Here is a 26,728-nt window from a genome sequence, read left to right as displayed (position 1 = left end):
TCCCTAGCAGGATCAGGATGGTTATCTCCAGCAGGTGATTAGATTGATGCTTCCCCAGTTGAGCCTGGAGGTTGCTATTCCCCTAGCAGAGCTTCTGTGAGTATTTCCCCAGTGAAGTCAGCAGGTATCTGTGAGGGTTTTCCCGAAGCGGAGTCAGGATTGATATTCTCAGCAAGTCAAAGACTGTTGTGTCCCCACAGAGTGTTGGAGGTGCTTATCCCCAGCAGTTCCTCAAGAGGGTTGGGTGCAAAGGAGGTTCTTCCCCAGCAAGGGTTGCCTTTTCCCAGCGGCAGTGTTATTCCCCAGCAGGGCGGAATCGGAGTGGTGACGAGTTCCTCAGCAGAGTGTCTCGTATTCCCCAGAAGAGTCCCTTGAGGGGGATATTTCTTTTTTTTATGCATTCATCATGAAAAATAACATGGCATATTGCATAGAAAAATAAATAAATCGCGTAGCATTTCCATAATTATGGAGCATTACGCATAAAAAGATCATGCATCATATCGCAAACATAGGCTAGTCTCAAGTTGTGGTTACCATTTGAGAGGTGTTTTGCCAGAAAATGAAGATGTTACTCTGTGGAGTTTAGCATCACGACGTCAGATCAGCAATGTTCCCCAGTAGTGCGATATTGGAGGAAATGTTTCCGTCGGACAGAGATGGAAATAAAATCAGAGGACGTTACGCGATCAGCGCGATTCCGGGGTTCAAATGCAATGATTGGGGATCATTGGCGCAAGCGATTTTCCGGTGTTCAGACCGAAGAAGTTTCCGACGATCAGGTCGATGTACTTATGGCATTCAGGCCAGTTTTCCGGTATTCAGACCGAGGCGGTATTCAGACCGAGGTGGTATTCAGGCCAATTTTCCGGAGTTCAGACCGAGGTGGTATTTAGGCCAATTTTCCGGAGATCAGACCGAGGCGGTATCCAGACCGAAGTGGCGCTCAGGCCCAGTTTCCGATTCTCAGATCGAAGAAGTTTCCGACAATCAGGTTGATGCACTTATGGTATTCAGACCAGTGTTCCGGAGTTCAGACCGAGGTGGTATTCAGGCCAATTTTCCGGAGATCAGACCGAGGCGGTATCCAGACCGAAGTGGCGCTCAGGCCCAGTTTCCGATTCTCAGATCGAAGAAGTTTCCGACGATCAGGTCGATGTACTTATGGCATTCAGGCCAGTTTTCCGGTATTCAGACCGAGGCGGTATCCAGACCGAAGTGGTGTTCAGACCGAAGAAGTTTCCGACGATCAGGTCGATGTACTTATGGCATTCAGGCCAGTGTTCCGGTGATCAGACCGAGGTGGTTTTCAGACCAAGAAGAAGAAAAGAAGTTCCGGGGTTCAAATGCAGAGGTCCGAGGATCGTTTGCGCAGAGAAAATTTTCGGGGTCCAAGAAAAGAAAGCAAAAAAAAAAGGAAGAGAATAATAATCCCGAGTGGATGAGTGGTGTTCAGGCCATGGTTATCCCTGTGTTACCATTTATTTTGGTATCCAGGTCGACATTTCTGTTTCGGTATTCAGATCGATTTTCTCCGTACCAGACGGATTTTTGTTTCAAGATTGTTTCTTCGCCGATGCTGACAGGCGTTGTTAATTATTATCCCATCAGAGTGCAAATTGTTCGTCTGTTCTTGGTATTCAATCACTCCTCATCCTGATCATCCGAAAGCCGAGGCTATTTCGTATCAACAGGTTCACAGTGGATTGAATAGGGGCAGCTGTAACACCTCAAAATTTGCCCTCCTCTCTTGGGACTAACATTAACATATTTTGCATATAATTTTAGGGCATTAGGCATCTCATATTGCATAGCATGTGGTTACATAGTGCAAGCCATCTTCCCAAGTCTTGATCAGGAGATGAGGAAGTTCAAAGGTGCAAGCCTAGGGTTTATTGACTGATCATGGCCATCTGAGGATTGGGCTGTGAATTAGGGTTTCATGATTCTCAAGGGAGATTGGTCTTCATCTTGATTTAATTGATACATCATCATCATCATGGTTGGATGTCATCAGAAGATTGAGGCTGATTCCTTGAGATTAGGGTTTTGACCACTGGTCAACCCTAATCAGTTGCATTGGGCCAATCAGGGCTGGATCAGGAGATGAGGTTTCTGATGGTTATGGGGTTCATTTTGTGATTAAATGGTGATTATTGAGGCTAGGGTATCACCCTTGAGCCATTTCAGTTGAAGACTGGGGTTCAAATTGATCTGTGCATTGCCAAATTCATCTGTCAGATGAAAAGTCAACTGTGGTCAACTGTACATGATCTGATGGATTGGGAGGTGGAAATGAGTTGAAGACACTTCATTCATGTTGGAACAAGTGTTGAATGACATCTCAAAGCTTAAAAATGAAGAAAATCAAGTCAGGACAAAAACTGCCAAAAATAGAAAGTGACTTGTAGTTGAAGTTTCCAAAAATGGAAAGTTTTTGACCTCAAAAACAGATGTCCAAGGAAGCTTCAAATGAAAAATTGTTCAACATGAAAGTTGTAGATCTTGTTCTCACCTTTCCAAAAAGTCCAAGAACTTGAAAATCCAATGTATGGTTGGGGAGATATGGCTCAGTGAATTTCAGAAAAGATCCGTAATCAGGAGGCCATAACTACCACATACTTTGTCCAAATTGCAAGTTCTTTATATGCACAAACTCCATTTGACATGTACTTTGAGGGTGCATCATTGGATTTTCCCAAAAATGGCCAAGGCAAAAAGTCACTTTTCAACTGGACAGCTGAATTGGATCAGGGGCAAAATTGTCCAAATGTCAAAATAATTGGAATTTTTGAATGGGACTTTTTCCAACACCTCAGGAATGGCATTTTAAGTGTGTTTGAATATTCATTTTATGGTTAATGCACATGGTTTGAGTTTTGGGTTGAAAAATGAAATGCTAAAAATGGATCAATTACCACACACATGTGATTTTGAGAAATACTCCACCAATGGACATGAAACAAGTTTCTACACATTACATATGTCATTTGGGGATTGCTTGAGCTGTCAAAACAGCTGGCACTAGCTGGCATGGTGTAATTACAAATTTGCCCTTGTTTACAAAATGGCAATTTCACTTAACACTCCAAATTGTTAATTAAGTGGATTAAGGCATGATTAAGTGGATGTATATATTCATAATCACTCCATAATCATAACAGAACACACTTTTCCCAAGATTGGATCTGAACTATTGCAATTCTCTCCATTTTCATCAAGAACACCATAGGCACAAAACTCCATCAAACTTCACCAAATCTCCACCAATTCTCGAATTTTTTGTTGCATTGAACTCCATTCCTCATCCTCTCGATCTGTTTGTGATGTTTGGACGGGAAAGAGGCTTGAAACGTGACTGTCTAACATAGCCTCATCCATGGTGAATCACGATTACGCGCAATAGGAGCAACATCAGTTGAACTTGAGCATATACTTCATCTCCTTGGAGCTTCTAGTTGAGCTGTTGAAGGTCAAAACGCACGAACTCATCCGATTCTCGCGCTGCCATATCCAAGTGAGTGAAATTCGAAACTCACGAAAAGCTTGATTGTTATGTGCATTCTATAGTGCGTTTGATGTAGGGAGCAGTGGTAGTTTCAGTTTTAGGAATGGTTTAGTGTAGGCTAAGAAATCGTGATTTAAAGTTTCAATGTCAAACCCTAGATCGATCGATTCTTGAGTTTTAGGAATTGTTAGGTTGTTTGGAATAGATATTTGGATTCTACAGGTTCATACGATTCCAACGCATATCTGTTTGTTCATTTTGGTGAGGTTTTGAAAATTAAGTGTTCTTGAGCATTTTGTAAAATTCTGGGCAAAGTTTGGTTGAAGAAGATGAAATTACCTTGTTTGATCTTGAAAACGATTTGAACTTTCAAATTCAGCGTTTCCCGCTCCCGCTCAAAATAATTACGAAACTGCCATTGTGTTTTTTAATTAATTTCATTTAATTAGTTAAAAATTGATAGCATCTTTAAAAATTCATAAAAAATAGTAAAAAATTCCTAAAAATATGGAGATTTTTTCCTTGACTTTGTTGACTTGTGTAGGATTTTTTTGACCTATTGGTCAAAGTTGTGCTTGGCAAATATTTTATTTGGCATAGGCTTTTCTAATGTATGTCACATTTTGATACATTTTGGCAATTTGATCATGAAATACTCATATCATAAAATAAATGGCTGAAAATTTTTGTGGTGGTTCTTGACTCATTGAGGATTATTTATATGTAAATTTCATGAATTTTTAATACCTGGTCAGAGAGCAGCAAATTCTGGAACTTAGGTGTGACAATTTGTGTCACACCTCTTGATGTCAACTTGTTGAATTTAATTGGATAACCTATGCATGTTAGAATTGAATGAAATTTGGCATGGTGAATTGTTGATATGTTAGGATGTTGTATGAATTTTTGTAGAATTTTTCACTGCCTTTTCTAATTGATCATGATTTTTCATTTCTGGTGATTGAAATTGCAAGCTCATGTGATACATGTTGGTAGATTGATTGGGAAATCCTCATATTGTATTGTATGGCCATGAAATTTGATATGCATGAACTAGACACATTGTGTGACCTCCCTGTTTTGGTCTCATCCATTTCTTTTTTGTTTTCAATGAGATATGAATTTTTGAATTGGATGTATGCATTGATGGTGTGAATTGAAGCATGTAATTGTGTCTGTTTTTGTTGATTTTCATTGACATGGTTCCATTTGCCCAATTGAGCTCAAATTTGACATGGTAGACCTTGATTATCCCTTGTTTAGGTGTATTTAATTTGAGAATTTTTGGATGTGTTTTGGTATGGATTTGAGTGCAATACTTCTGTTTGTATGCTTTGGGCTTCATATGAACCAATATGGATTGTTTTGTGCATGAATTGAACTTGATGGATGATATAAACATGAGACCAATGATGTTTGCTTGTGTTTGATGATAATTTGATGTTGGATGGTGGATACCTTGCTGTTTTAACCTTTTTCTTGCTTTTGGACCCTAGGCTTGGCCTAGTGGTCTAGTTGCTAATATTTGCTTGATTTTTCAGGATCAAAAAAGCAATGTACATGGAGAATGATACAAGTTGATTTTAATTGATGTTGTGGATGTTTGTACACTAACATAACATTGTTTTGTAGGTGTTGGAGCTTGGGCTTAAGCCTTGGGCTTGCTTTGTGTTGTATTGTTTAAGCTGTTTAACTGTTTGCTTTACAGTTTGTCTGATTGAGTACTGACTGAGGTTGATTGTTTCCAGGTACTTTAGTTGCTCAGTTCCTTGTGAACTATTGCTTTGCTTTGCTTTGCTTAAGCAACTTGCATAGAGGTATAACCTTCTTACTTCATGTAGTCTGGAGACCCGGCTGTTACCGGGCCGGGCAAATTGTCTGAAGTCCTCCTTAAGAGGCAATGATTGTGTATGTTTATTTTTAAGCCAAGCAGGAAAAGCCCTTCAAGTAAGGCAATTGGTGGAAGGTAGGGACAAGCAACCTGTCCCCCACTATTCAGTGAGTCTTCTCCTTGCTCCCATTACATGGTTGTAGCATTGAGATCAAAAGCCCAAGATCTGTCGTGTCAGAGTCATCGAGTATAGAAGGGTTCCCCTATTCTGGACCCATGCTCATTTGTCAGCTCTCCCTGGTTAGGGATAAGAGCTGTGAGGTCTCATCCTCACTTCATCCTTTCATCTGCTTCACCTTAGCCCCGCAATGGCAAGGTTAAGAGCAAAAACAGCCTGTACAGACGACTCGCTTCGGCAGTCAAACCCGATTGATTGAGCCCCCTTGTTTGGCTATAGTGGGTGCTATGTGAATATCTGATTGTTATGATTGTGTCGATTGAGATGCCTGTTCTCATTTAATGCTGATATATGATTGTATGCTTGTGTGCTAGCTTCTTCCCTGGTTAGGATAGGATTGTTTATGCAAGTAGGATAGAAAACCAAACTTAGGGTTAACGATGCATGACAACATTAGGCTCGAGTCTCAGCTCCCTAGTTGTGTATCTTTCCCCGGTTTCTGGTTAGCAATTTAGTCCCTTTCAAGGGAACTACATCGCCCTGATCCTCGTTCCAGACGAGGTATGTAGGCAGGTGGTCGTGCGAGACCACTCCGGGCAACCTTTTTTTCTTTTTGCGTGTGTTAACTTGTTATCTGATTGTGTGTTTTGGGTTCGGATGCTGACGTAAGCCCAGTGATTGGCAGTCGGGCTCCACGTTTGCCCTTTTGTGTGTTTTGGGTTCGGATGCCGACGTAAGCCCAGTGATTGGCAGTCGGGCTCCACGTTTGCCCTTCTGAATGTGTTTTGGTTCGGATGCTGACGTAATTCCATCCAGTGGTTGTCGGGCTCCATGTTTGCCACCCTTGCTTGTTTGTATGTTTTGTGTTGTTTGGCGTGCGTAAGCCGAACTACAGTGGCTCTGATTCTTGTTCCAGACAAGATATGTAGGCATAAGGTGCGATACCTTATCGAGCTCCGTTTCTCCTAACCCCACCTGCGTTCCCCGTGTGTGTGTGTGATGTATGTTTATAGCAACCTTATCTTTCTAAAGCGTGGATCCCTAGGAGTACCTAGGACGTGAGGGGTGCTAATACCTTCCCCTTGCGTAACCGACTCCCGAACCCATTGTCTTGGTCGCGAGACCATGTCTTTCCAGGTTTTTCTGAGCGTTTCCTTTCCCTATCTTGGGATAAATAACGTTTAGTGGCGGCTCTGTGTGTTTTATTTCTTTTTAGCTCGCCGGTTGATTTTTCGCAGGATGCGACAGCTGGCGACTCTGCTGGGGACTACGCATGTTGACCTATGCTGGTCCATGGTCCCTAAGCGAGTCTCTCCTAGCGCTTAGGATAGGTTTGGTTGCTTGTATTGTTTATTTATTGCATTTATTATACTAACCCTTGTTTATATATTTGCATTAAATACTTGCATGCATCATTACTGTCATGTTGCCATCTTCCTCTGCAGGTGGTTCTGTTACTTTGGGGTGGGTGTTCTGAGTGGGGCTAAAACCCAGGCCCGAGTATACACCTAGGATTAGTGTGGGTCTCACGTTCCTCATTTGCTATTTTAGTATGATGTTGCAACGTGACATACCACAAGCCGGACGAGGTTCAGTCGATAGTGCTTTCCATTGTGGAACATTTCACTTTGGCTTAGTTACTTCTTCTGAGCTATTGACTCTGGTGACCGATCATTTCCCGGATTTTCGGTTTAGGCGATTTTAAGAGAGCTACAATGGCACACCCGAAAGGGCAAACCCATTGAGTATCTCCGCCCGATTGTCGAGACCATTATCCGCCTTAGGATGACCTGATTAGAAATTATCTGTGAGGGGAGGGTGATTCATTCAGATGCATAATCAGATGGACTCAGATGGTGACTTTTGGTTCTGTGATTCAGAGACCTATTTATAAGTCGGATTTATGGTCAGTTATTGCCGAGACGCCGGAGTGCTGTCCGTGATTTATCAGTGGGGATCCGTTTATTTCAGGATTCCCCGGGCCGAGATATTTATCAGTGGGGATCCGTTTATTTCGGATTCCCCGGGCCGATTCCGATGGTTATGGTTCTCTGTTCAGAGATGGTTTGATGATGATGATGGTGTATATGTCTTCCGTTTATTTCGGAACCCGTGGGTCAGATTTGTGGTTACAGTTTCCTCAGATGGTTGTGATCAGTCCAGGGATCCGAACTGTAGTTCAGAGCAACAGATGATCAGATGACTTGGAGGATGGCACTATGCATTGCATACATCTGCATCATTCTCATTTTGCATTCATCTGCACCAAACTCACGTCTAGCCATATGGGGAGTATTATGGATTGAGAATCTAGTTGAGAGACATCTGGATGTCAAAATGTTATTGGTGAAATATTATCTGTCTCAATGAAACCAGGATCGAGAGACAAAATTTTCCTCATATGGGTAGACGTCGCATTCATGCATATTAACCTGTTTGTTGTTTTGCAGGAATCATTGCTCGTGCTCGCCGAGTCGTACCTTTGCACTCAGCACGCCCTCACAGATACTTCACCAGGCACAAATCCGAGACTGATGGATCTTCCCAACGCCGACATCCTTGAGTTGAAAGAGATGGTGAGGGATTTGGTCAGTGTTGTGCAAGGGCTTGCCTTGGGGCAGAAAGCTACGGCCGAGAGATTAGAAAGGATTGAGGGCTGGATGATTAAGGAAAAAGTTCAGGGAAAGGCTCCGTCATCCGAAGTAACAAATCCCTCTGACTCTGTAGTGAAGAAATCCCTTGACAGTGGTCAGCCCAAGAAGAAGGTTGAATCAGGTGGTGCGCAGACTAAAAGAGAATGCGGTAAGGATCGTTACCACCCTTATGCTGCCACCGTAGCCATTCCTGTTGGTGATTCATCTGCACAACAGCAACAGCGGCAACCACCGAGACATCCGTCGCCTCGCCCGGGAGCACAGAGAGCTGGGAACCAGGTAAGAGGAAAGGGGGTTGATCGTCAATTTGATAAGCCACCCATACCGTATGCTCTTCTGTTGAGGAAGTTGAAAGATCTCGGAATGGTACAATTGAGGACATTAGCTCCATTAGAACCTGATCAGAGGCCAACCAACTACGATGAGAATGCCAAGTGCGAATTCCATTCGGGGGCGTCTGGGCATAACCTTGAGGGTTGTAGAGCTTTTAAGCATACTGTCCAAGACCTGGTGGATTCCAAGGCCATTAATTTTGCACAATTTCCCAATATTAATGCTAATCACATGCCCGCGCATGGTGAGGTGGAGATGAATGCAATTTATGGGGATAGGAAGACGATTGGGTTGGCGAATGGGGATCGGTTAAAAATGCCGAGGCCTGTGGTCCCAAAACCTCGGAGGAAGGAGGGAGCTTTCCCTAGTGTTGATACTTGTTGTATGGCCGTCGCCACAGAGGGTGGTGTACCGATGGGGGATATGATCCAGAAGGTGAAGGGAATGGACGGTGGAGAATTTGAAACACCCAGTCTGGTAGCTGAAACCGTCAAGGTGGAAAATGACAATGGTGTTGGGAAAGAGAAAAAACCGTCTGTGTCTTCTTACAAACAGGCACTGGAAATGTTGAGAAATGGAGGGATCCCAGGCTGGGGAAAAATCATAGGCATTGTAGTAAAGGCGGATATGTTTGGGATTGGTTATCATCCAGGTCAAGACTCGTCTGAGCAGAACAGAGGACGTCGTCCGTCGTTCACCTTTGTAAGTGCCGGAATGCTAGATTCAGATCACGCCTGTACAGTGGGTAAAGAAACTGACAGTGACTGGGAGATTGATCAATGGATAAAATCGTGCGTACCAGGAAGCTGGAAGGCTTAAAAAGATCATCACTGTCACTCGTCCGAAAGAGTAATGATTTCTGTTTTGATTTTATCTGCATGAAAGCCATACGTGTTGCCCGACACGTAATGGTTCATTGTAAGGGCCACCTCATGTTTAAATTTGCATTTCTGCATCATTAATAAATGGATGTTTTTCAGTCAAAAAGCGGTGTTCCCTGTTTTTCATTTATTTTTGCAGTTTAAAAACAAATAAAAATGGCAATGTTTATTTTCATTTTTCACCTTTTGTTTTGTCTCGTTCCGACTTCAAGAATAATTCTCCGGATCTCGTTGATAACAATTTGGTTACACCTCATATGACTTCGACAAACCGAGCAATCATGCCGAAGAAGAAGGCGAAGAAGACTGTGAACTGCTGGAATTAACCAGGATGTTAAAACAAGAGGAGAAGGTGATTCAGCCGCATGAGGAACGGATTGAGGTTGTTATTCCAAGCACCGCCGAGGTCAGGAAGGCAATGAAAATTAGGGCCGCTTCAGAGGCAAGTCAAGAGCAGAATGGTAGTCCTATTGAGAGAACAGGTCGACATCTTCGCCTGGTCATGTCAGGATATGCCAGGTCGGATACCGATGTCGTTATGCGCAAGCTACCATGGAGAGAAGACTGTCCTCTGGAGAAGCAGGACGCCAATGCCACTTATCAGAGAACTATGGCGACTTTGTTTCATGATATGATTCATCATGAAATTGAATGCTATGCTATGACATGATAGCAAAAGTCCCAAACAGGAGTGGGGCATCTGGTGGAGATAATTCAAACTGAGGTTGAATTCAGATGAGTGCACTGTCAGAGTGCGGTCCGGTAAGATGTTGGGGTTCGTTGTCAGAGAGGAATCGAGGTTCATCCTGCAAAAAAAAAAAAAAAAAAAAAAAAAAAAAAAAAAAAAAAAAAACGAAAGAAAAATAAAAAACGCCTGGACCGAGGAAAAGAAAAGAGAGGTTCGTGGTTTCTTAGAAAGGATGAACTATCTGTCATGGTTCACATCTCATCTAACGGCCACGTGTGAACCCACATTCGAGATGTTGAGAAAAAAAAACGGTCAGGTGAAATAATGATTGCCAAGGGGCATTGAAAATAAAAGAATAAGTTGCAGGAACCTCTGATTCTGACGCTTCCCATGGGAGGAACAACCATCAATTCTGTACTTGACGGCCTTCGAGGGGTCTATGAGGTGTGTACCGGGGCAGCATGACGAGTCTTGTCGAAAAGAGCATGCAATTTACCTTAGCAAAAAGTTTGTCGACTGTGAAACAGTACATTCACTGTTCGGGGAACTTGCTGTACTTTGGCATAGGCTGCTCGCCGACTGAGACAGTATATGCTGGTTCATACCACTTTGTGGATTTCGAGATGGATCTGATCAAGTATGGGTTTGAGAATCCAGCATTGACCAGACAGGTTGCGAGAGTGCAAAAGAATGTTGACTGATTTGGGATACTCTCAGAAAGCAATCAAGGAGTGCATTGTCTGATTACATCGCTCCGCAACCCATTGAGGATTATCAACCGATGAAGTTTGAGTTCCCTGATGAGGACATCTCGAGGTGCTCCAATCGGAAGATTGAGAGTGACCGATCCCGGAGGAGGGGCCTGACCCTGAATCCGAACGGATTCTGATGTCTGATGGGGATAAGGTGAATGAGTTAGTACTTCCCGGGGCACGATGGAATACACCAACGATGGTAGACGAGTACGAAGCTGGTGTCCTGGGTACCGTACCGTGGTACGTACGTCTGTTGGGGCACACGCCTTTCTCACTCAGGGAGCCTAATTGAAGAAAAGAGGCTGGCAGCCATCTGTCATGGGCAGTTGTATCAGCAGCAAATGAAGCGTGCTTTTGACAAGAAGGTACGACCTCGGGTGTATCACGTAGGTGATATGGTGTTGAAAAGGATCCTTCCTCCTCAAAACGATCGAAGGGGCAAACGGATACTCAGTCATGAATCCCCAGCGTGGTCAAGAAGGTTTTCTCTGGCGGAGCCTTGTTGTTAACGACCATGGATGGTGAGGATTTTCCATCCCCTATGAATGCGGACGCAGTTAAAAATACTTCGTATAGATTGACCCGCTGGACGAAAAGAATAAAATAGTCCAGGCAAAAATGGGCATCCTGGCGAACCAAAAACAGAAGAAAGGTTCGGGCAAAAATTAGGGATAAAATGAAAAATTGTACACCCGGCAAGTCGAAAACCTGAGAAGGCGACTTGGGCAAAAAGGGGTATCCCGGTGGATTGAAAACCCGAAAGGGCGGTCCAGGCAAAAGAGGGATTGAAACGAACAACTGCGTCCAGCATGATCGTTTGCGCTTTGGTTAAAGCATCACGGATAATACCCGGTAGGGATCAGTCGGAATCATCTTGTTCAGAAGGCAGAAAGCATGGAGAGTCTGAGGACATATGGGGTGTAACCGAGTTGGAACTCGATGAGATCACGGGTTTCACATTGCCATTAGGATAGATTTTTCCTTTTGTGCAATTACCTCTTTTCAGGAATTGCTTCCTTTGTATTGCTCATTTGAGCCACACTTTTCCAATCAATAAAATGCATATTCAGTCAAATAATTTTGTTTTTGTTTTCATTACCGCTTTGATTGCAAAAACATCCGGATATTTTTGATAAAGAATTTTGCATTTTAAGACATACAGGTCCCTTCCAATGCATGTTTATAAGATTGAAAGCTTGAAATCTTATTCGGAAGGTTGAGTGACCCAAGTGTTGAAATCTTGACACGCCTGGGGCACGGTTTTATCTAACGATCTGTTTTGCAGGAACTGTTGGATATTTTCACTCACTTGCAGGTTGTGATGTGGAAGCTCTGTAATAGATCCCCAGAGAGTTCGCTCGGGGACGAATCAGTGAAAGAATGACGAAGTGACGTTGCGGCGTACGATGATCCTTGATGTTAATCAAGAAGACTCTTCAAAGTCAGAGGACTTGAAAGTTTGTAGAAATTCCCCGCAGAGTCCGATCAGGGACGAATGAATATGAAAGGATGACGGAGAAGACGTTGGGACGTCCGACGACCTTTGGAATTAATCAAGAAGACTCTTCAAAGTCGGAAGATTGAAAAGTATGTATAATCCCAGGAGTACGTTTCCGTCGAGCACGGAGCGATTGGGAATACAAGATGATGGAGCAGAAAAGGTCCAGTTGAGTCTGGGAATTCTCAAAAGTGGAAAGCGGATACGAGTAGTAGAGGTGGATACCGTGGTTCGACGAGTCGACGGGTGTTCTGTGTCAACTTTTCTCATTTCCCAACTAGTCCCCCAAGCAGAGTTTAGGGAGCCAACTCCCCAGCAGATTCCAGATCTGTGCTTCCCCAGCCGAGTCAGTCTGGTTATACCCGGCAGGTTTGCAACGGTGTTTCCTCAGCAGCCAGGCCAGGAGGTTGCTTCTCCCCGAGTGGAGCGGGTCTTTTCAAAGAAATATATCTCCAGCAGTGTTCATCCTACCAGTGGGTTGAACAAGTTCCCGTAGTGGACGAATTTTTGCATCCCCAGCTGAGTTGATGCTACCTATGGATTGCATGGGTAATCCCCAGCGGAGTGGTATATGTTTCCCTAGCAGGATCAGGATGGTTATCTCCAGCAGGTGATTAGATTGATGCTTCCCCAGTTGAGCCTGGAGGTTGCTATTCCCCTAGCAGAGCTTCTGTGAGTATTTCCCCAGTGAAGTCAGCAGGTATCTGTGAGGGTTTTCCCGAAGCGGAGTCAGGATTGATATTCTCAGCAAGTCAAAGACTGTTGTGTCCCCACAGAGTGTTGGAGGTGCTTATCCCCAGCAGTTCCTCAAGAGGGTTGGGTGCAAAGGAGGTTCTTCCCCAGCAAGGGTTGCCTTTTCCCAGCGGCAGTGTTATTCCCCAGCAGGGCGGAATCGGAGTGGTGACGAGTTCCTCAGCAGAGTGTCTCGTATTCCCCAGAAGAGTCCCTTGAGGGGGATATTTCTTTTTTTTATGCATTCATCATGAAAAAATAACATGGCATATTGCATAGAAAAATAAATAAATCGCGTAGCATTTCCATAATTATGGAGCATTACGCATAAAAAGATCATGCATCATATCGCAAACATAGGCTAGTCTCAAGTTGTGGTTACCATTTGAGAGGTGTTTTGCCAGAAAATGAAGATGTTACTCTGTGGAGTTTAGCATCACGACGTCAGATCAGCAATGTTCCCCAGTAGTGCGATATTGGAGGAAATGTTTCCGTCGGACAGAGATGGAAATAAAATCAGAGGACGTTACGCGATCAGCGCGATTCCGGGGTTCAAATGCAATGATTGGGGATCATTGGCGCAAGCGATTTTCCGGTGTTCAGACCGAAGAAGTTTCCGACGATCAGGTCGATGTACTTATGGCATTCAGGCCAGTTTTCCGGTATTCAGACCGAGGCGGTATTCAGACCGAGGTGGTATTCAGGCCAATTTTCCGGAGTTCAGACCGAGGTGGTATTTAGGCCAATTTTCCGGAGATCAGACCGAGGCGGTATCCAGACCGAAGTGGCGCTCAGGCCCAGTTTCCGATTCTCAGATCGAAGAAGTTTCCGACAATCAGGTTGATGCACTTATGGTATTCAGACCAGTGTTCCGGAGTTCAGACCGAGGTGGTATTCAGGCCAATTTTCCGGAGATCAGACCGAGGCGGTATCCAGACCGAAGTGGCGCTCAGACCCAGTTTCCGATTCTCAGATCGAAGAAGTTTCCGACGATCAGGTCGATGTACTTATGGCATTCAGGCCAGTTTTCCGGTATTCAGACCGAGGCGGTATCCAGACCGAAGTGGTGTTCAGACCGAAGAAGTTTCCGACGATCAGGTCGATGTACTTATGGCATTCAGGCCAGTGTTCCGGTGATCAGACCGAGGTGGTTTTCAGACCAAGAAGAAGAAAAGAAGTTCCGGGGTTCAAATGCAGAGGTCCGAGGATCGTTTGCGCAGAGAAAATTTTCGGGGTCCAAGAAAAGAAAGCAAAAAAAAAAAGGAAGAGAATAATAATCCCGAGTGGATGAGTGGTGTTCAGGCCATGGTTATCCCTGTGTTACCATTTATTTTGGTATCCAGGTCGACATTTCTATTTCGGTATTCAGATCGATTTTCTCCGTACCAGACGGATTTTTGTTTCAAGATTGTTTCTTCGCCGATGCTGACAGGCGTTGTTAATTATTATCCCATCAGAGTGCAAATTGTTCGTCTGTTCTTGGTATTCAATCACTCCTCATCCTGATCATCCGAAAGCCGAGGCTATTTCGTATCAACAGGTTCACAGTGGATTGAATAGGGGCAGCTGTAACACCTCAAAATTTGCCCTCCTCTCTTGGGACTAACATTAACATATTTTGCATATAATTTTAGGGCATTAGGCATCTCATATTGCATAGCATGTGGTTACATAGTGCAAGCCATCTTCCCAAGTCTTGATCAGGAGATGAGGAAGTTCAAAGGTGCAAGCCTAGGGTTTATTGACTGATCATGGCCATCTGAGGATTGGGCTGTGAATTAGGGTTTCATGATTCTCAAGGGAGATTGGTCTTCATCTTGATTTAATTGATACATCATCATCATCATGGTTGGATGTCATCAGAAGATTGAGGCTGATTCCTTGAGATTAGGGTTTTGACCACTGGTCAACCCTAATCAGTTGCATTGGGCCAATCAGGGCTGGATCAGGAGATGAGGTTTCTGATGGTTATGGGGTTCATTTTGTGATTAAATGGTGATTATTGAGGCTAGGGTATCACCCTTGAGCCATTTCAGTTGAAGACTGGGGTTCAAATTGATCTGTGCATTGCCAAATTCATTTGTCAGATGAAAAGTCAACTGTGGTCAACTGTACATGATCTGATGGATTGGGAGGTGGAAATGAGTTGAAGACACTTCATTCATGTTGGAACAAGTGTTGAATGACATCTCAAAGCTTAAAAATGAAGAAAATCAAGTCAGGACAAAAACTGCCAAAAATAGAAAGTGACTTGTAGTTGAAGTTTCCAAAAATGGAAAGTTTTTGACCTCAAAAACAGATGTCCAAGGAAGCTTCAAATGAAAAATTGTTCAACATGAAAGTTGTAGATCTTGTTCTCACCTTTCCAAAAAGTCCAAGAACTTGAAAATCCAATGTATGGTTGGGGAGATATGGCTCAGTGAATTTCAGAAAAGATCCGTAATCAGGAGGCCATAACTACCACATACTTTGTCCAAATTGCAAGTTCTTTATATGCACAAACTCCATTTGACATGTACTTTGAGGGTGCATCATTGGATTTTCCCAAAAATGGCCAAGGCAAAAAGTCACTTTTCAACTGGACAGCTGAATTGGATCAGGGGCAAAATTGTCCAAATGTCAAAATAATTGGAATTTTTGAATGGGACTTTTTCCAACACCTCAGGAATGGCATTTTAAGTGTGTTTGAATATTCATTTTATGGTTAATGCACATGGTTTGAGTTTTGGGTTGAAAAATGAAATGCTAAAAATGGATCAATTACCACACACATGTGATTTTGAGAAATACTCCACCAATGGACATGAAACAAGTTTCTACACATTACATATGTCATTTGGGGATTGCTTGAGCTGTCAAAACAGCTGGCACTAGCTGGCATGGTGTAATTACAAATTTGCCCTTGTTTACAAAATGGCAATTTCACTTAACACTCCAAATTGTTAATTAAGTGGATTAAGGCATGATTAAGTGGATGTATATATTCATAATCACTCCATAATCATAACAGAACACACTTTTCCCAAGATTGGATCTGAACTATTGCAATTCTCTCCATTTTCATCAAGAACACCATAGGCACAAAACTCCATCAAACTTCACCAAATCTCCACCAATTCTCGAATTTTTTGTTGCATTGAACTCCATTCCTCATCCTCTCGATCTGTTTGTGATGTTTGGACGGGAAAGAGGCTTGAAACGTGACTGTCCAACATAGCCTCATCCATGGTGAATCACGATTACGCGCAATAGGAGCAACATCAGTTGAACTTGAGCATATACTTCATCTCCTTGGAGCTTCTAGTTGAGCTGTTGAAGGTCAAAACGCACGAACTCATCCGATTCTCGCGCTGCCATATCCAAGTGAGTGAAATTCGAAACTCACGAAAAGCTTGATTGTTATGTGCATTCTATAGTGCGTTTGATGTAGGGAGCAGTGGTAGTTTCAGTTTTAGGAATGGTTTAGTGTAGGCTAAGAAATCGTGATTTAAAGTTTCAATGTCAAACCCTAGATCGATCGATTCTTGAGTTTTAGGAATTGTTAGGTTGTTTGGAATAGATATTTGGATTCTACAGGTTCATACGATTCCAACGCATATCTGTTTGTTCATTTTGGTGAGGTTTTGAAAATTAAGTGTTCTTGAGCATTTTGTAAAATTCTGGGCAAAGTTTGGTTGAAGAAGATGAAATTACCTTGTTTGATCTTGAAAACGATTTGAACTTTCAAATTCAGCGTTTCCCGCTCCCGCTCAAAATAATTACGAAACTGCCATTGTGTTTTTTAATTAATTTCATTTAATTAGTTAAAAATTGATAGCATCTTTAAAAATTCATAAAAAATAGTAAAAAATTCCTAAAAATATGGAGATTTTTTCCTTGACTTTGTTGACTTGTGTAGGATTTTTTTGACCTATTGGTCAAAGTTGTGCTTGGCAAATATTTTATTTGGCATAGGCTTTTCTAATGTATGTCACATTTTGATACATTTTGGCAATTTGATCATGAAATACTCATATCATAAAATAAATGGCTGAAAATTTTTGTGGTGGTTCTTGACTCATTGAGGATTATTTATATGTAAATTTCATGAATTTTTAATACCTGGTCAGAGAGCAGCAAATTCTGGAACTTAGGTGTGACAATTTGTGTCACACCTCTTGATGTCAACTTGTTGAATTTAATTGGATAACCTATGCATGTTAGAATTGAATGAAATTTGGCATGGTGAATTGTTGATATGTTAGGATGTTGTATGAATTTTTGTAGAATTTTTCACTGCCTTTTCTAATTGATCATGATTTTTCATTTCTGGTGATTGAAATTGCAAGCTCATGTGATACATGTTGGTAGATTGATTGGTAAATCCTCATATTGTATTGTATGGCCATGAAATTTGATATGCATGAACTAGACACATTGTGTGACCTCCCTGTTTTGGTCTCATCCATTTCTTTTTTGTTTTCAATGAGATATGAATTTTTGAATTGGATGTATGCATTGATGGTGTGAATTGAAGCATGTAATTGTGTCTGTTTTTGTTGATTTTCATTGACATGGTTCCATTTGCCCAATTGAGCTCAAATTTGACATGGTAGACCTTGATTATCCCCTGTTTAGGTGTATTTAATTTGAGAATTTTTGGATGTGTTTTGGTATGGATTTGAGTGCAATACTTCTGTTTGTATGCTTTGGGCTTCATATGAACCAATATGGATTGTTTTGTGCATGAATTGAACTTGATGGATGATATAAACATGAGACCAATGATGTTTGCTTGTGTTTGATGATAATTTGATGTTGGATGGTGGATACCTTGCTGTTTTAACCTTTTTCTTGCTTTTGGACCCTAGGCTTGGCCTAGTGGTCTAGTTGCTAATATTTGCTTGATTTTTCAGGATCAAAAAAGCAATGTACATGGAGAATGATACAAGTTGATTTTAATTGATGTTGTGGATGTTTGTACACTAACATAACATTGTTTTGTAGGTGTTGGAGCTTGGGCTTAAGCCTTGGGCTTGCTTTGTGTTGTATTGTTTAAGCTGTTTAACTGTTTGCTTTACAGTTTGTCTGATTGAGTACTGACTGAGGTTGATTGTTTCCAGGTACTTTAGTTGCTCAGTTCCTTGTGAACTATTGCTTTGCTTTGCTTTGCTTAAGCAACTTGCATAGAGGTATAACCTTCTTACTTCATGTAGTCTGGAGACCCGGTTGTTACCGGGCCGGGCAAATTGTCTGAAGTCCTCCTTAAGAGGCAATGATTGTGTATGTTTATTTTTAAGCCAAGCAGGAAAAGCCCTTCAAGTAAGGCAATTGGTGGAAGGTAGGGACAAGCAACCTGTCCCCCACTATTCAGTGAGTCTTCTCCTTGCTCCCATTACATGGTTGTAGCATTGAGATCAAAAGCCCAAGATCTGTCGTGTCAGAGTCATCGAGTATAGAAGGGTTCCCCTATTCTGGACCCATGCTCATTTGTCAGCTCTCCCTGGTTAGGGATAAGAGCTGTGAGGTCTCATCCTCACTTCATCCTTTCATCTGCTTCACCTTAGCCCCGCAATGGCAAGGTTAAGAGCAAAAACAGCCTGTACAGACGACTCGCTTCGGCAGTCAAACCCGATTGATTGAGCCCCCTTGTTTGGCTATAGTGGGTGCTATGTGAATATCTGATTGTTATGATTGTGTCGATTGAGATGCCTGTTCTCATTTAATGCTGATATATGATTGTATGCTTGTGTGCTAGCTTCTTCCCTGGTTAGGATAGGATTGTTTATGCAAGTAGGATAGAAAACCAAACTTAGGGTTAACGATGCATGACAACATTAGGCTCGAGTCTCAGCTCCCTAGTTGTGTATCTTTCCCCGGTTTCTGGTTAGCAATTTAGTCCCTTTCAGGGGAACTACATCGCCCTGATCCTCGTTCCAGACGAGGTATGTAGGCAGGTGGTCGTGCGAGACCACTCCGGGCAACCTTTTTTTCTTTTTGCGTGTGTTAACTTGTTATCTGATTGTGTGTTTTGGGTTCGGATGCTGACGTAAGCCCAGTGATTGGCAGTCGGGCTCCACGTTTGCCCTTTTGTGTGTTTTGGGTTCGGATGCCGACGTAAGCCCAGTGATTGGTAGTCGGGCTCCACGTTTGCCCTTCTGAATGTGTTTTGGTTCGGATGCTGACGTAATTCCATCCCGTGGTTGTCGGGCTCCATGTTTGCCACCCTTGCTTGTTTGTATGTTTTGTGTTGTTTGGCGTGCGTAAGCCGAACTACAGTGGCTCTGATTCTTGTTCCAGACAAGATATGTAGGCATAAGGTGCGATACCTTATCGAGCTCCGTTTCTCCTAACCCCACCTGCGTTCCCCGTGTGTGTGTGTGATGTATGTTTATAGCAACCTTATCTTTCTAAAGCGTGGATCCCTAGGAGTACCTAGGACGTGAGGGGTGCTAATACCTTCCCCTTGCGTAACCGACTCCCGAACCCATTGTCTTGGTCGCGAGACCATGTCTTTCCAGGTTTTTCTGAGCGTTTCCTTTCCCTATCTTGGGATAAATAACGTTTAGTGGCGGCTCTGTGTGTTTTATTTCTTTTTAGCTCGCCGGTTGATTTTTCGCAGGATGCGACAGCTGGCGACTCTGCTGGGGACTACGCATGTTGACCTATGCTGGTCCATGGTCCCTAAGCGAGTCTCTCCTAGCGCTTAGGATAGGTTTGGTTGCTTGTATTGTTTATTTATTGCATTTATTATACTAACCCTTGTTTATATATTTGCATTAAATACTTGCATGCATCATTACTGTCATGTTGCCATCTTCCTCTGCAGGTGGTTCTGTTACTTTGGGGTGGGTGTTCTGAGTGGGGCTAAAACCCAGGCCCGAGTATACACCTAGGATTAGTGTGGGTCTCACGTTCCTCATTTGCTATTTTAGTATGATGTTGCAACGTGACATACCACAAGCCGGACGAGGTTCAGTCGATAGTGCTTTCCATTGTGGAACATTTCACTTTGGCTTAGTTACTTCTTCTGAGCTATTGACTCTGGTGACCGATCATTTCCCGGATTTTCGGTTTAGGCGATTTTAAGAGAGCTACAATGGCACACCCGAAAGGGCAAACCCATTGAGTATCTCCGCCCGATTGTCGAGACCATTATCCGCCTTAGGATGACCTGATTAGAAATTATCTGTGAGGGGAGGGTGATTCATTCAGATGCATAATCAGATGGACTCAGATGGTGACTTTTGGTTCTGTGATTCAGAGACCTATTTATAAGTCGGATTTATGGTCAGTTATTGCCGAGACGCCGGAGTGCTGTCCGTGATTTATCAGTGGGGATCCGTTTATTTCAGGATTCCCCGGGCCGAGATATTTATCAGTGGGGATCCGTTTATTTCGGATTCCCCGGGCCGATTCCGATGGTTATGGTTCTCTGTTCAGAGATGGTTTGATGATGATGATGGTGTATATGTCTTCCGTTTATTTCGGAACCCGTGGGTCAGATTTGTGGTTACAGTTTCCTCAGATGGTTGTGATCAGTCCAGGGATCCGAACTGTAGTTCAGAGCAACAGATGATCAGATGACTTGGAGGATGGCACTATGCATTGCATACATCTGCATCATTCTCATTTTGCATTCATCTGCACCAAACTCACGTCTAGCCATATGGGGAGTATTATGGATTGAGAATCTAGTTGAGAGACATCTGGATGTCAAAATAACTGAGATTTATTTCCCCAGTAGAGTCCCCTGGAAGAACGTTTCAGACACATAGTGCATTCATTACATCATTTCACATAACATACCTACATACGATTTTCATTCCGCATAATATACATTACATCATTTCATAACATATACATGTGTACAATGCTCTCATTTATTCCAGACGCATAATTCACTCATTACATCATTTCGCATGCATACAACATTTGCATCTCATGCATCATGACATGGCATGAAACTAACGTTATTTTTCAGGTCAATTATCCTCCTGACACAGTCAAAACAAAGGTCCATTCAGACGGGCATATTTATCTATTACATTCAAGATTTAACTATATCCCTCAGATACTGCCTAGCGTACGGTATATTCCGAGGTGCAGTCTAGCGTACGACTACTTTCTTCTTCAGATACATCTTTCAGATATACTCCATGTCAACTTTCATTCTGACATCCTCCTAACGATGGCATCTATAAGCCCATCCCAAATATTCATTGCAAATACAACATATACAAATACTATCAGATATAGCCTAGCATACGGTTCATTCTGATTCAGCTCAACATATAACTCATTCCACTCAGATACGATCTAACGGACGATCCATTCTGATCTTCAACTACTCCCAACACGGTCTAATGTACGACCCAGTTGGACCTTCACTTCTCAGGTACTGCCTAGCGTACGATTCATCCTGATTCATCTCAACATATGACTCCTTCAACTCAGATACGATCTAGCGTACGATCCATTCTGACCTTCAACAACTCAGATACGATCTAGCGTACGATCCATTCTGACCTTCAACCACTCAAATACAGTCTAATGTACGACCAAGTTAGACCTTCAAGTCCTCAGAGGCCACTCAAATAATGTCTAATGTACGACCAAGTTAGACCTTCAAGTCAGATTCTGCAGATACAGTCTAATGTACGATCAAGTTAGACCAGATTCTGCTCAGTGACAGTCTAATGTGCGACCAAGTTAGACCGTCAAGTCCTCGGATTCTGCCCAGATGCAGTCTAATGTACGACCAAGTTAGACCAGATTCTGCTCAGTGACAGTCTAATGTGCGACCAAGTTAGACCGTCAAGTCCTCGGATTCTGCCCAGATACAGTCTAATGTACGATCAAGTTAGACCAGATTCTGCTCAGTGACAGTCTAATGTGCGACCAAGTTAGACCGTCAAGTCCTCGGATTCTGCCCAGATGCAGTCTAATGTACGACCAAGTTAGACCAGATTCTGCTCAGTGACAGTCTAATGTGCGACCAAGTTAGACCGTCAAGTCCTCGGATTCTGCCCAGATACAGTCTAATGTACGACCAAGTTAGACCAGATTCTGCTCAGTGACAGTCTAATGTACGACCAAGTTAGACCATCAAGTCCTCGGATTCTGCCCAGATACAGTCTAATGTACGACCAAGTTAGACCAGATTCTGCTCAGTGACAGTCTAATGTACGACCAAGTTAGACCGTCAAGTCCTCGGATTCTGCCCATGTACGACCAAGTTAGACCAGATGCTGCTCAAATACAGTCTAATGTACGACCAAGTTAGACCAGATACTGCTCGAATACAGTCTAATGTGCGACCAAGTTAGACCAGATGCTGCTCGAATACAGTCTAATGTACGACCAAGTTAGATCTTCATCTCCTCAGATGCTACCTAGTGTACGGTACATTTCTGAAGTGTAGTCTAGCATACGACTACCCCCTTTTCATCATCAGATCCAGCCTAACGGACGGCTCATTCTGCTCACATACAGTCTAATGTACGACCCAATTAGACCTTCAAGTCCTCAGATGCTACCTAGTATGCGATCTAGCGTACGATCCATTCTAACCTCTCATCCCCAAGCACAGCCTAACGAACGGCTCATTCCGCAACTCGGATAAGATCTAGTGTACGATCCATTCTGATCTTTCCTCCCCAGCAAGGTCATCCGCCTAATGAACAACTCACTCTGGTATTCAGATACGGTCTGGCGTGTGATCCATTCTGATTTCTTTATCCCCAGCAGCGTATAACACACTCTGACTCCCCGGCGAAGTCGACAGCATAATGGAGGACTCACTATATGGTCTAATGTACGACCCGGTATGACACCCATGTCTTCAGATATCGTCTAACGTACGACACAATCTGAAGCTCTCATCATCAAACTTCCTAGATGGCGTCTTTAAGCCCATCTTCATCAAGATGAGCTCCTGATTGACAAGCGCAAATTTTTGGGCATTTTAGTGTTCAATAATCTTCCACCTCCAAACCACGAATGGCATACACGCCATTCTAACTCTCTCGGTTCAAGAATATTGAACAGGGGCAGCTGTCATACCCCAAAATTTGCCCATTAATATTTCAAGACATTTTTCAAGGCATTCCGACTCATTTTTATGACACTGATCTTAAAGGAACAAAGGCCCAGCTCACGAATGGCCCAATCAAGAAAATGGCCCAAACTGGCCTGTTCGCTACCAGCTCGCCTAGCGAAGCTGACAGACAACAAAAAATTTCGGGCTTCGTTCTGAGCCCATTAGGTCATGAAAAAGAGCATTATAAATACCAGCACTTCAGTAATGAAAAGAGGAGGACGAAAAACAGAGGAAGACGGACGGAACCCTGGCATAGAAACCCTGGAGATCAACTTGAAGGATTCCGAGTAAAGAAACCCTGAAGGCCGCTCATCCGCTCCGAAGCTACCACCGCCCAACTCAATCCGGCTCGCCAATTCAAGGTTGCAATTCGATTGCAAACAGGTTTGCATTACTATTATCGCTTTATTTTCTTAATTTGCATGTGATACCGCTTTATGTTCTTAACTTGCATGTGATATTATAATCGAATTCATAAACATATTTGAGGTTTTGCATGTGAATTTAAGTGTGCCTGAATATTGTGAATGCTGAATCATGTAATTATGTGTTGGATGCCATAAGCCATGCCGCAGGTTGAAGTCATACTGTTCTGAAATTCAAAACCCGCAGCCGCTCGCTAGCACATCGCTAAGCGAGCATGTAGCGAGTATTCGCTAGGCCTTTGCTAGGCGAGGCAGAGGCGAACGGGACAGCCGCTTATATTTCGTTTGTTCTGTGCTATGCTTCTCTGATCTGTTCCCGTATCCTCATACATTGTTTTGCATGACATTTTTGCTGTTGTGTTTCTTTTGCGGTGTAATCCTCGATTGCACCATGATTTGGTATGCTAACCCGTTTGTTGAATTTTTGCAAAGGTTCATATGTCCCAGAAAAGAGATCGTCGTTTAGGTCTTCCACTTTATTTGTGGGATACCCTTGGGGAGACTCACCCTAAATTGCTTAATTAATTTTAATGTGTTAATTTTAATGTATTAATTTTAATGTATTAATTTTAATGTATTGATTTTAATGTGGAGGCTCATCCTAATCACCTAATTAACTTTACAATATGGCCTTTAAATATGTGATCTTGGACCTCTCTTTTGCCTTACGATATTACGGTATTACGGTCATGTCCCGCGAATGTAGGGATACACTTAGCAAAGACCCTTCGGTTAAATCATCATAAAATAAATCATGGTCCCTCGGATGTTGCCTTCGAAAATACGATTTTGTCCCTCGATGACCCTTCGGTGTAGCCTACGGTTAAATGATGATCGTCCCTTCGAATGCTAAGGTATCCTTACAACTGTTGCCTTCAATGACCTATCGATGACCCTACGATGACCCTTAAACATCCAAAGGATAAAACTACTTACTTCTCAATAGTAAGGACAGTTTTACCCTCATAAGGATAGGAAATGCCCGGAAAGACCTCGGACAGGTATAACCCTTAATTGCTCATTCATAACCTAAAATACTTTTCACACCTCGCACTTCCAAACTATTTTTCTAAACTATTTTCAAAACTAAATGAGATAACCACTTTGTATACATTCATACAAGAATCATTACAAAGTAAACTTCTCCTTTTCAAAACATTTCCTACGCATTTCTCAACCACTTTTTCAAACTAGAAAAACATAAATGATTGAGCAATTAAGAGCCCATGGATAACCATGGATACAAAGGGTGCTAACACCTTCCCTTTGTATAATGTACCTCCCGAACCTAAGAATCTAAATTAAGGTCTTTCCTGTTCTTTTCCGCCTTTCCTTATTGGATAAAAGAAAAGTCGGTGGCGACTCTTGCTAACCGCGACATTGCGATTAAAAACACATTAAAGTCAGTTCACCGTATGACAATCCCAAACATCAGTGGTTGCTATAAGGTCTCAGAGAGACATATTCCCAGTTTGCTCCTTAAGTTTTCAAACTGAGTAGCATCCAGAGCCTTTGTAAATATGTCAGCCAGTTGAAGATCCGTGGCTACATGTTCCAAAGTGATCACCTTGTCTTCCACCAGATCTCTGATGAAGTGGTGCCTAATGTCAATATGTTTGGTCCTGCTATGTTGGATGGGATTCTTGGAGATGTTGATGGCACTGAGATTATCACAGAACAATGTCATAACATTTTGAGTGACATTGTACTCAGTGAGCATTTGTTTCATCCAAACCAGTTGGGAGCAACTGCTTCCAGCAGCTATGTATTCAGCCTCTGCAGTGGACAGAGAGACACAGTTCTGCTTCTTGCTGAACCACGATATGAGGTTTTCTACTAAGAAGAAACATCCACCTGATGTGCTTTTTCTGTCATCAGCACTTCCAGCCCAATCAGCATCACAGTACCCAGATAGGACAGGCTTAGACCCATGTGAATACAGCATCCCATAGTCACACGTCCCATTGATGTACTTGAGAATCCTTTTGACTTGATTCAAGTGGCTCACCTTGGGCTCGGCTTGGTATCTGGCACACACTCCAACTGCATAGGAAATGTCAGGTCTACTTGCAGTTAGATACAGTAGACTACCTATCATGCTTCTGTACAGGCATTGATCAACACTAGGCCCTCCATCATCTTTGGTTAACTTCAGATGAGTAGGAGCAGGAGTCCTCTTGTGCCTGGCATGATCCATACCAAACTTCTTAACTATGTTCTTGGCATACTTGCTTTGGGAGAGAAACATAGAGTCCTCCATTTGGTTTACTTGCATTCCAAGGAAATAGGTCAGTTCTCCCACTAGACTCATTTCAAACTCAGACTGCATCTGGTGAACAAATTTTTTAACCATTTGTTCTGACATTCCACCAAAGACTATATCATCAACATAGATTTGAGCTATCATGATTTTGCCTTCTTCATCCTTCACAAACAAGGTTTTATCTATGCCACCCTTTCTGTATCCATTTGAGGTCAGAAATTCGGTTAACCTTTCATACCAAGCTCTAGGTGCTTGCTTCAACCCATACAAGGCTTTCTTCAACTTGTATACATGCTCAGGTTGGTTAGGATCACAGAACCCTTTGGGTTGTTCCACATAGACTTCTTCATTCAGGTAGCCATTCAAGAATGCACTCTTCACATCCATTTGGAACAGCTTAAACTTCAGGATGCATGCTACCCCCAACAGCAATCTGATGGACTCAAGTCTAGCCACAGGAGCAAATGTCTCATCAAAGTCTACTCCTTCAACTTGAGTGTATCCTTGAGCTACTAGTCTTGCTTTATTTATAGTAATTACTCCTTTCTCATCAGATTTGTTTTTGTAGATCCACTTGGTACCAATGATGTTGGACCCTTCAGGTCTTGGAACCAGCTCCCATACTTCATGCCTTGTGAACTGCTCGAGTTCCTCTTGCATGGCAATGATCCAGTATTCATCAGTCAGGGCTTCTTTCACATTCTTTGGTTCAACCTTGGAAACAAAGCAGGAATTTGAGTTTATTCCTCTTGACCTGGTAGTTACACCACTGGTGGGATCCCCTATGATAAGATCCTTAGGGTGGTCTTTCTGAATTCTGATAGATGGCACTTTGGTGGGTGCTTCTACTTCACATTCAGGAGAAGGTTCCTGTACTTCTTCAGGCTTGACTGGACTGTCA

The sequence above is a fragment of the Lathyrus oleraceus genome, chromosome 2 (assembly GCF_024323335.1).
Source record: "Lathyrus oleraceus cultivar Zhongwan6 chromosome 2, CAAS_Psat_ZW6_1.0, whole genome shotgun sequence".
Classification (NCBI taxonomy): Eukaryota; Viridiplantae; Streptophyta; class Magnoliopsida; order Fabales; family Fabaceae; genus Lathyrus; species Lathyrus oleraceus.
This window is presented reverse-complemented; position numbering follows the sequence as displayed.